The 11683-nt window shown below is 38.8% G+C and overlaps 1 pseudogene; it reads right to left on the bottom strand.

Moving 5' to 3' along the window:
• Positions 1-1223: 1223 nt before the first annotated feature.
• LOC129147503 (elongation factor 1-alpha 1-like) lies at positions 1224-9842 on the bottom strand (annotated as a pseudogene).
• Positions 9843-11683: the final 1841 nt, after the last annotated feature.

Genomic DNA, 11683 nt, shown 5'->3' with positions numbered 1-11683 from the left:
CAGGCCTGCAAGGGAGGGCAGTTAGGGGTGACCAGGCCTTCAGGGGAGGGCAGTTAGGGGCAAACACACTGGCAGGGGAGCAGTTAAGCATCAATCAGGCTGGCAGGGGAGTGGTTAGGGGGTGATCAGGCTGGCAGGCAGAAGCGGTTAGGGGCAATCAGGAAGGCAGGCAGGTGAGCAGTTGGGAGCCAGTAGTCCTGAATTGTGAGAGGGATGTCCGACTGCCCGTTTAGGCCCGATCCTACAGGATCGGGCCTAAACGGGCAGTCGGACATCCCTCAAGGGTCCCAGATTGGAGAGGGTGCAGGCTGGGCTGAGGGACACCCCCACCTCCCCATGCATGAATTTCATGCACCAGGCCTCTAGTGTATTATAATCAAATCTGGATCCAGGAATGAGCCAACTAAAATTTTAGAAGAAAATAAAGAGGACAAAATTATAGGAAATATTTTGTTTAAGTTTTCCTTTTTGTTTTAGCCCAAGGAAGCAAATTAATAAATACATTTAAATTTTATATTTTTATTAGTATTTAATCCCTGTAAATAATGGACAAGATATTTTAAAACTATAATGTTGAATTGGCACTGTGGTAGGCAGAATGATGGCTCCTCAAAATGTTCATATCTAATCCCCAGAACCTGTAAGTATGTTTGTGATATTACGTGGCAAATGGGACTTTGCAGATGTAATGAAGATTATGGACCATGAAATAAAGAGATTGTTCTGGATTATCCAGCTAGTCCCAATCTAATCAGATGAGCCCTTAAACCCAAAACTTTCTCTGGCTGGAAGCAGAAGAGAAATGTAGCACAAGAGGCAGAAACCAGGTGGCAGAAGGAGGAATTCCACATGTGAGAAGGATTCAACTTGCTTTGCTGGTTTTATTTTATGTTATTGATTGATTGATTGATTGATTCTCATTAAAATTTGTTTTAATGGGTCAAAATTCTGTGAAAGATTTTTCGTCAAGTGGTTTCCATTAAAAAGTACAGATTTTAAAAGCTAATAACTTAAAAACTACCACACACACACACACACACACACACACACACACACACAAAATGGTCCACAAAACCTCCTTTCCTTCTGAAGATTTTACAGTGGATTGTGATCATTGACTAGTCTTTTACTATTAAACTTAAGTGACCAATTGAGACAAACAGTTCTGAGGCTATTCTCCTATCACTGATTAAGATGGAGGTGACAGGTATTAGGAATAATATTCATTTAGCTTTCTGAGCTTCCTGGGCGGACTTGGTGACTTTGCCAGCTCCAGCTGCCTTCTTGTCCACTGCTTTGATGACACCCACAGCAACTGTCTGTTTCATGTCATCAACAGCAAAATGGCCCAGAGGAAGGTAGAAGCATTCAATACACATGGGCTTGCTTGGAACCATATTGACGATGGCAGCATCACCAAACTTCAAAACTTTTGGACCATCTTCCAGCTTTTTTCCAGAATGATGATCAATTATCTCTTTCAGCTCAGCAAATTTGCAAGCAATGTGAGCTGTGTGACAATCCAGCATATAGGTGCATATCAGCACTGATTTGGCCTGATGGTTCAGGATAATCACCTGAGCTGTGCAGTCAGCAGCTTCCTTTGGTAGGTCTTTTTAAAAAATATGTTTTTATTGATTTCAGAGAGAGAAAGAAACAATCAATTCTGAGAGAATCATCAATTGGATGCATCATGCACACCTCACACTGGTGATCCAGCCAGCAACTTGGATATGTGCCCTGACCTGGAATTGAACCATGGCCTCCTGGTTCATAGTCGACACTCAACCACACAGGCAGAACATGGTGGGTCATTTTTCCTGTCACCAACTGCATTGCTATGACAGACATCTTTGGCAGACACATTCTTGATATAGAAGCCCTTATTGTCCCCAGGAAGAGCTTCACTCAAAGCTTCATGGTCCATTTCAATGACTTTACTTCAGTTTTAACATTGACTGGAGCAAAGGTGACCACTATGCTGGGTTTGAGAACACCAGTCTCCACTCAGCCAACAGGGACAGTACATCCTGGAGGGGCAGATACAAGGGCTTGTCAGTTGGACAAGTTGGTGGCAGGATGCAATCCAGAGCTTCAAGCAGCGTGGTTCCACTGGCATGTGAGCACTTGGCTCCAGGATGTTGTCGCCATTCTGACCAGAAATTGGCACATATGTGTTTATCAGAGATGTCTGTCATAGCAATGTGGTCAGGGTTGTAGCCAATTTTTAAAATGTAGGTGCTTGACTTTAACAATTTCCCTGTATCTCTTCTGGCTGTAAGGCAGCTCAGTGGAATCTATTTTGTTAACACCAACATCCAGTTATTTCACACCTTGTGTGTAAACCAGCAGGGCATGCTCACGGGTCTGCCCATTCTTGGAGATGCCTGCTTCAAATTCACCAACACCAGCAGCAACAATCAGGGCAGACACTTTCTTGGTGTTCTGAATTGAACAATAAAGGGAACAATTACGTTTGCATGAGAAGTTTATTCCCTTGATAGTTTATTGATCAGGTATTTATTGACAACATATTGTATGCTAGGAATTATCTTAGAGATTGAGGAAACAAAAATGTAATGATCCTGTTCTGGTCATGCCTTTCTGGAAGTTATAGTCTAGATCAGTGATGGCGAACCTATGACGCGCGTGTCAGCACTGACACGCGTAGCCATTTCTGATGACACGCGGCCGCTGAGGCGGCCACAAGCCGAGGATGAAATGTTTGCTGCTCCTGAGGATGAAACATTTGCTGCTCCTGAGGATGAAACATTTTTTCCTCAAAGTGACACACTACCCGAGTTATGCTCAGTTTTTTGGCGAAGTTTGACACACCAAGCTCAAAAGGTTGCCCATCACTGGTCTAGATGAAAGAGACATATATAGACTCAAGCTTAAGGGAAGGAGTTAGAGTTTTTTGGGATTGTTCCTTCTGAGGTTGGCAAAGTCACCCACATTAATGGTTATACCTTTTCAATCTTTAAAACTGAGATCTTCAGGTACTGAACAAAAATCATTAAGAAAGTGATCAAAGTTTATACTGGCCTTCCTTCCTTCTTCCCTCCCTTCCCTTAAGAATGAAGAGAGAAGGCACTAGTTGGGATTGTTCAGCCGAGCTAGATGCCTTGGAAATACTAATAACTTGGTATTTTAGTAGCAGCTTAAAACAACACAAATTTATTATCTTATTAGTTTCTCTGCCCCATGTTTCACAGGGTCAAAATCAAGGTGGTAGGTGGGCTGTTATCTGAAGGTTTGGAATAATCACCTTCTCAGAAGAGGTAGCTACTGAATTCAGACTGAAGAATGATAGAGAAATGGTCCATTGATAAAGAGGTTTTAGATTTATTTCAGTTAAGGTGTAGATCCTATTCAAAGACAAGCAGCGGAGAGGAGCTGCAAGCAAGTCAGTGTTTCTGGAGTGTACAGTAGGAGACAAGGAAGATGAGGAGAAAAGAAGGGTTAATAAGAAGATGCCAAATCATAAAGACTCTGGTGTGTGATGCAAAAGACTTGGTTTGAATTTGGTAATTTATAAACTGAGTTGTTATAAACTGAAGATTCTCTGTGTCCTTGTGTATGTACATATACATGTGTGTACATAATCACATGCACGTGTTAGTAGATGTTCACTACATTTTTGAATGAATGGGAACAAAAATAAAATATCTGAAAGCAGGGAGGGGAAGGAAAGAGGACAAAGTTAAGAACAAGAGCCTGGATTTGAAAGAAAGATATGTTACCTGAATTGGAGAAGTAATTCAGGAAGAAATGGGATCAAAAACTGACTTTGATTGGGTAGACTCAACACAAACTCAAAGAGAAAAAATCCAGAGTGAATCATAAGAACTGGCTCTATATTTATCATTTCCCAACTGGGTACAATAATGTCCACAGTATGTATGTAATCCTAGGGAATTAAAGCTGCTATGATCATACTCAGTGAATTTAGAAAGTATTAAGTGTTCATATTCAACTCGTTTAATTGCTTATTTTTGGAATTTGGCATTAATATAAATGCAATTCTATAGGAAACAATAGACGATGAAGTCAATACTCAATCTTTTCAAGCTGGTAAGCAACCAGCTCAATTTCAAATATGGTAGAGTTTATGACTTTGTTTGAATGTAAAGCTTGGCTCCAATTTATTTTAACACTTAAGTTGGATTTAGTATGCCAGAAAATCAAACTATAGTTTAACAAAGTTAAACTGTTCAAATATGATGATTTATACCATCTGACCTAAAAGAGCAAACCAAAACCAAAAATTACAGCCAGTCAGGACAGACATGCTTATGCAAGAGTAACTTCCCTTCTTATCATTCCAAAATCAATTATTTCGTAGTGGAAAACCTGCCATTTTCCCCCTTGGGGAGGGTTCTATAAATGTGGTGTATTACCTCAGCCTAACATCCCTGGAAAACAAAGGAGCTTTCTGTTCTTTGAACCCAAATCTGACTTACCTCTTTTTTTGAATCAAGTCTTAAAGCAGCTAGAACGTAGACAATGGGCAGAGCAGACACAAATCAGCTTGCTTCAGTGACGTATATATTTAGCTTTGAAAGAGAGTCCATGGAAAGGTTTTTATGTTGTTAAAAAATGATTGATTTTCCTTCCCAATGTGTCTCTCTGTAGGAGGCTTAGAGAAGAATCTTCACCCATCTTGCTTCAGCATTTCCTAAAGACAGCCCCTGCCAATCCATCTGCCAAGGGTGGGCACAGATCAAAATGGGTAATTAAGTTGCTTTGGGTTCAATAACCCAAAGTCATCCCATGTCACTCTGTCCTTTTCAGCAACATGTCATTTATAAACATATATCTCTTTTTAAGTTTGGAATGAAAGAAAAGTGAGTGGAGGGAAAGGGCTAGTAGGAACTAGCTGACAACTGATGGCCATTGGTGTCAATTCAATGCCAATAGAAATCTCCAATTTGGGGTGCAGCTAAGAAGGAAACTTTATTCAGTGTAAAAAGCTCAACTGTGATGCAGCACGGCTATGAAAACAGCAGAGATGAGAAGTCACCCCAGGATCAGGGGCCTTGGGTCAGCCTGCTCTTCAGCTAGGCAGCTCCCGCCCAAAAGGCACTGCCCTGAATAGCCAGAATAGAGTCCCTCTGGTTGGTCAGAGCTGCACAGCTCTGATTGGATAGGGAAAGCCATACTCCTATTGGTTGAAATAGGATTCCAGGAAACCTTTATAAGGGCTGGCTCAGATGGCAGAAGCAGTTCAGCATGGAGGCGGGCAGTTCAGTGCGTTTCTTCATGAAGTGCAGTTTGCATGAGAGGGCCCTGTGCTGCTAGGCTCTGCTTTTGTTTTTGTTTTGTTTCTCCCCTCAGGGTTTATACTGTCAAAATTATAGTAAAGAAATGGGACCACCAGCCATCCTCTCTGTGAGGCTATTTTGCTGATATCATGATGCAAATTTTGGGGAGGTATTCTGCCTTTCTAATTGCCATGCTCCTGGAAATGGCATGCCATTTCCCTCTGAGTTTTTAACCATGCTCCATGCCTTGAGCAGGGCATTGGCTTCCTTTCACACTGAATGAACTTGGAATGTCACCTCTCTGAGCTTTTACTTTTTCAATTGAAGAAAGCAAGATGAAAAAAAAAAAAAGAGATGTGTCATGTCTTTTCCAGCTCTTTGGGTTTTTATCTAACTGTAATCTTTAAAATTTTGATCTTCAGGTACTTAACAAATTTATTAAGGGATCCACGTTTATACTAGCCTTCCTTCTTTTTTTCCTTCCTTCTACTTATATATCTACCAGGAATCAGACATTGTATCACCTTTTTCCTTCTTCTGCTTGAAATGTTATTTTATTTTTTTAATTGACTTTAGAGAGAGAGAGAGAGAGAGGAAAGGAGAGGGAGAGAGAAACATTGATGCAAGAGAGAAATATCAACCCGTATGCGCCCTGACTAGGGATCAAATCCACAACCTGGGCATGTCCCCTGACTGGGAATCGAACTGGGATCTTTCTGTGTATGGGAAGACGATCAACCAAGACACACCAGCCAGGGCTTCTGCTTTAAATTTTATAGCACATGTATTAGTTTGCTGGGGCTGTCATAACAAAGTGTCATAGACTTCCTGGCTTAAACAATGGAAATTTTTCCCTCACTGTTGTGGAGGCTAAAAGCGTGAGAACAAGGTGTTGATAGGGTTGGTTTCTTCTGATGTCTTTCTCCCTGGCTTAGATGGCCATCTTCTCCCAATGTTTTTACATGGTTTTTCCTCTACATGTCTGTGTCTCTATTGTCTCTACTTATAAAAACACCAGTCGTATTGGAGTACAGCTTATCCCAATGGCCTCATTTTCCCATTTTAAGACCTTATCTCTAAATACAATCATATTCTGAGATAATAGGGGTTAGAACATCAACATCTACATTTTGGAGGGACACAATGCAGCTCATAATATCACATATAAATTATATATACCCATCTCCATTTGTATATATCAAAGTATATTAAGTGAATCCACATTGAATGCTGTTTATAAAAATGATTGAGTTGTCAACTTCTGAGAAAATTTGCTTAAATAAGACATGCACAGAGGCTTTTGTAAATGGTGTTGAAATAAAATGTGTATGAATATAGGAGTGTTTAAGGAGAAAGTTGGATATAAAAGGAATAAGGAAAAATATAAACTTTGTCCTTAATTATCCTCAATCTTGATTAAGTATTCTTGAACCCATTATAAGAGAGAGTTTTGGGCTATAATTGTGTAAGACTTGGATAAATTCATCTTCTATTTTATTAATTTTATTTTTTAATTAGTGACATTCAATATTATCTTATACTAGAGGCCCAGTGCATGAAATTCATGCATGGGGTGGAGGGGGGATCCCTCAACCCTGCCTGCACCCTCTCGCAATTTGGTACCACTCAGGGGATGTCCGACTGCCGGTTTAGGCCCGATCCTGCAGGATCGGGCCTAAACCGGCAGTCGGACATCCCTCTTGCAATCCAGGACTGCTGACTCCTAACTGCTTGCCTGCCTGCCTGCCTGATTACCCCTAACCACTCTGCATGCATACCTCATTGCCCCTAACTGCTCACCTGCCTGCCTGATTGCCCCTAACCACTCTGCCTGCCTGCCTCATTGCCCCTAACCACTCTGCATGCATACCTCATTGCCCTAACTGCTTGCCTGCCTGCCTGATTGCCCCTAAGCACTCTGCCTGATGCCGGCCTGATCGTCCCTAACTGCTTGCTTGCCTGCCTGATCACTCCTAACTGTCTCTGCCTTGGCCCCCACCCACCATGGCAGCTGCCTCTGTCTTGCCCCGCACTGTGGCTTCATCCGGAAGGTCATCGGAATGACATTCAGAAGGTAGTTTAGTTGTCTGGTCTAATTAACATATTATGCTTTTATTATTATAGATTAGTTTCAGGCATACAGTATAATGGTTAGATAATCATATAATTTACTAAGTAACATCCCATGCCCCAGTCTTTCAAGTACTCACCTGGCATCATACTTAGTTATTACAAACTTATTGACTATATTCCATATTCTGTACTTTTCATCCCCAAGACTATTTTTTATAAATACCAATTTTTACTTCTTGATTCCTTCAACATTTTCATCTAGCCCTTTATCCCCTGATCCCTCAGAAAAACAATAATTTTGTTCCCTGTATCTGTGTTTATTTCTGCTTTGTTTGTTCACTTATTTTGTTCTTTAAATTCTGCATATAAGGGAAATCATATGGTATTTGTTTTTCTCTGTCTGAATTGTTTCACTTAGCATAGTAGCTTCTAGATAAGCCATGTTATTGCAAATGATAAGATTTCATTCTCTTTTATGGCTGAGTAATATTCCATTGTATATGTGTACCACAACTTTGGATCCACTCATCTACTGATGGACACTTGGGTTGCTTCCATATGTTGACTATCCTATATAATAAAAGGCTAATATGCAAATTGTCCCCTCGATTGGGAGTTTGACCAGGGGACAGGGCCAGCCAGCCCCACCCCTGATTGGGGATGGGGCTGGCCGGCCAACTGCCCATGGCCCCTCCCCCCAGCTTGCCATGCCCCCGATCGGCCTCCCCCGCCCCAATTGGGGTGGGCGAGCTGGACCCCACCCATGTATGAATTCATGCACTGGGCCTCTAGTTTAAAATAACACTGCAATGAACATAGGGGTGTGTATATTTTTTTGAATCAGTGTTTTGGGTTTCTTTGGGTATATACCCAGAAGTAGAATTGCTGAGTCACAGGGCAGTTTCATTTTTAATTTTTTGAGAAAACTGCATACTGTTTTCCTCAGTGGCTGCACCAATCTGCATTTCCATAAACAGTGCATCAGGGTTCCTTTTCTCCACATCTTCACCAACACATATTTGTTGATTTATTGATGATAGCCATTTTGACAGGTATGAAGTGATATCTCATTGTGATTTTAATTTGCATTTCTCTGATGATTAGTGATATTGAGCATCTTTTCATGTATATTGGTCATCTGTGTGTCCTCTTCGGAGAAGTGTCTATTCAGGTTCTTAGCCCATTTTTTAACTGGATTGTTTGTGCTTTGGTGTTGAGTTTTATAATTTTTTAAAATATGTTTTTATTGATTTCAGAGAGGAAGGGAGAGGGAGAGAGAGATAGAAACATCAACGATGAGAGAGAATCATTGACCAGCTGCTTCCTGCACACCACACTCTGGGGATTAAGCCCGCAACCCCGGCATGTGCCCTTACCGGGAATCAAACCATGACCTCTTGGTTCAGAGGTCAATGCTCAACCACTGATCCACACTGGCCAAGCATTATAAGTCCTTTATAAATTTTGGGTATTAACACCATATCAAAACTGTCAGCGAAAATGTTCTCCCATTCAGTGGGTTATCTTTTCATTTTGTTGATAATTCTTCTTATCCACAAACGTAATATATGCTTCCATTTATTTATATCTTGTTCAATTTCTTTCTTCAATGTCATATAATATTCTGAGTACAGGTATTTTATCTCCTTGGTTAAATTTATTGCTAAGTATTTTATTATTTTGGTGCAATTGTAAATGGGATTGTTTTCTTAGTTTCTCTTTTTGATAGTTCATTATTGGTGTATAAAAATTTCAGCCAATGCCTGGCTGTCATGACTCAGTGTTTGAGTGTCAATCTATAAACCAGGAGGTCATGGTTGGATTCCCAGTCAGGGCACATGCTCCGGTTGCACGTTCGATCCCTAGTATGGGGTATGCAGGAGGCAGCTGATCAATTATCCTCTCTCATCACTAACGTTTTTATCTCTCCTTCTCTCTTGGTCTCTGAAATCAATAAAAAAATATTTTTTAAAACAATGCAACCAATTTCTGAATATTTATGTTGTTTCCTGCTACTTTCCTAAATTCATTTATCAGTTCTAGTACTTTTCTGGTGGAATCTTTAGAGTTCTCAATAGCATGATGTTATTTGCAAATTGTCAGTATTATTTATTTTTCTTTCCTATTGGATGCCTTTAATTTCTTCTTTTTGCCTGATTGCTGTGGCTAGGAATTCCAATATGACGTTGCATTAAAATGGTAAAAGTTAAAAATCTCTGTCTTGTTCCTGATCTTAAGGAAAATGCTTACATTTTTCTCCATTGAGTATGAGCTGTCAGTTTTTCATATATGGCCTTTATTATTATTATTATGTTCTCTCTATTCTCACTTTGCTCACAGTTTTTATCATAAATGAGTGCTATATTTTGTGAAATGTTTTTTCTGCATCTATTTATGTGATCATATTATTTTTATCCTTCATTTTGTTTATGTGGTGTTTCACATTAATTGATTTGTGGATGTTGAAGCTACCTGCATCTCAGGAAAAACATCCCACTTGATCATGGTGTATGATTTTTTAATGTATTGCTGGATCCAGTTTGCTAATATTTTATTGAGGATTTTGCATCTGGGTTCATCAGAGATATTATTTTATAATTTTCTTTCTTTTTAGTGTCTCTATCTTTTTTGGAACCAGGGTAATGTTGGCCTTGTAAAATGGGCTTGGCCGTCTTCCCTTCTCTTGAATTTTTTGAAATAGTTTGGTAAGGATTGGTGTTAAATATTCTTTGAATGTTCAATAGAATTCACATGTGATGCCATCCAGTCCAGAACTTTTATTTGTTGGGAGGTTTTTTATTACTACTTCAATTTTGTTGGTTGTAATGGGTCTGTTCAGATTTTTTGTTTGTTTGTTTCTTTCTTTCTGATTCAGTTTTGGAAGATTGTATGTTTCTAGGAATTTATCCATTTCTTCCAGAATGTCCAATTTGGTCTATATAATTGTTCATAGTATTTTATTATAATCCTTTGTATTTCTGTGGTGTCAGTTAATATTTCTCCTCTTTAATTTTTGATTTTTATTATTTTGGTCCTCTCACTTTTTTTCTTGATCAGTCTGGTTAAAGGCTTATCAATCTTGTTTATCTTTTCAAAGAATCCACTATTGGTTTCATTGATCTTTTGAATAGTTTTGTAGTCTCTATGTTATTTATTTCCACTGTAATATTTATTATTTTCTTCCTTCTAACTTACTCTGGGCTTTGTTTGTTATTGTTTTTCTAGTTCTTTTAAGTGTAGGATTAGATTATTTATTTGAGTTTTTCTTGTTTCTTGAGGTAGGCCTGTATTGCTATGCACTTCCCTCTTAGGACTGCTTTCAATGTGTCCCATAGATTTTATGTCATTGTGTTCTCATTTTCATTTGTCTCAAGGGATCTTACTTTCTTCCTTGATCTTGTTTTTAACACATTAATTGTTTAGTAACATGTTATTTAGCCACAATAAATTTATGTGTTTTCAGTTTTTTTTTCTTGTAATTGATTTCTAGTTTTATACTCTTGTGCCTGTAAAAGATGCTTGATATGATTTCAATCGTCTTAAATTTATTGAAATTTGTTTTGTGTCTTAACATGTGGTCTATCTTGGAAAATGTTCTCTGTGCCCTTAAAAAGAATGTATACTCTAGTGCTTTGGGGTGAAATGCTCTAAAAATATCAATTAAATCCATCTGGTCTAACGTGTCATTTAAGGTACTGTTTCCTTGTTTATTTTCTGTCTGGAAGATCTACCCATTGACGTCATGGGGTGTTAAAGTGTCCTACTCTGACTGTATCACTATTATGTCCCATTATGTCCAGCAATATTTGCTTTATATATTTAGGTGCTCTTATATTGGGTGGCATGCATGTTTCCAAAAGTTATATCCTTTTGTTGGGTTAATCCCTTTTTAAATTATGTAATGTTTTTCTTTATCTTTTATTATAGCTTTTGTTTTAAAGTTTATTTTGTCTGAAAAAAATCGGCGTATGTTTTCATTTATATGAAATATATTTTTCCATCCCTTTATTTTGAATTTGTGTCTGTCTTTTGACCTGAAGTAGATCTTTTATAGACAGCACATAAATGGACTTTGTTTTCTTATGTATTCGGCTACTCTATGCCTTTAAAATTTTTTTATTGAGTTTGTTGGGGGTGATGCTGGTTAATAAAATTATATAGATTGCAATTGTACTATTCTGTAATACATCATCTTTATATTCTATTGTGTATTAACTATCCAAAGTCAGGTCTCTTTCTATCACCATCTATCCCTCCTTACCCTCCTTAACACCCTCTGTTCTGCTTCCCTCTTGTAATCACCATATGGTTGTCTGTGCCTATGAGGTTTTTGGTTTTGCTTAATC

This window comes from Eptesicus fuscus, chromosome 3 (assembly GCF_027574615.1).
Source record: "Eptesicus fuscus isolate TK198812 chromosome 3, DD_ASM_mEF_20220401, whole genome shotgun sequence".
Lineage (NCBI taxonomy): Eukaryota > Metazoa > Chordata > Mammalia > Chiroptera > Vespertilionidae > Eptesicus > Eptesicus fuscus.
The sequence above is the reverse complement of the archived record's forward strand: the minus strand, read 5'-3'. Positions and strand labels throughout refer to the sequence as shown.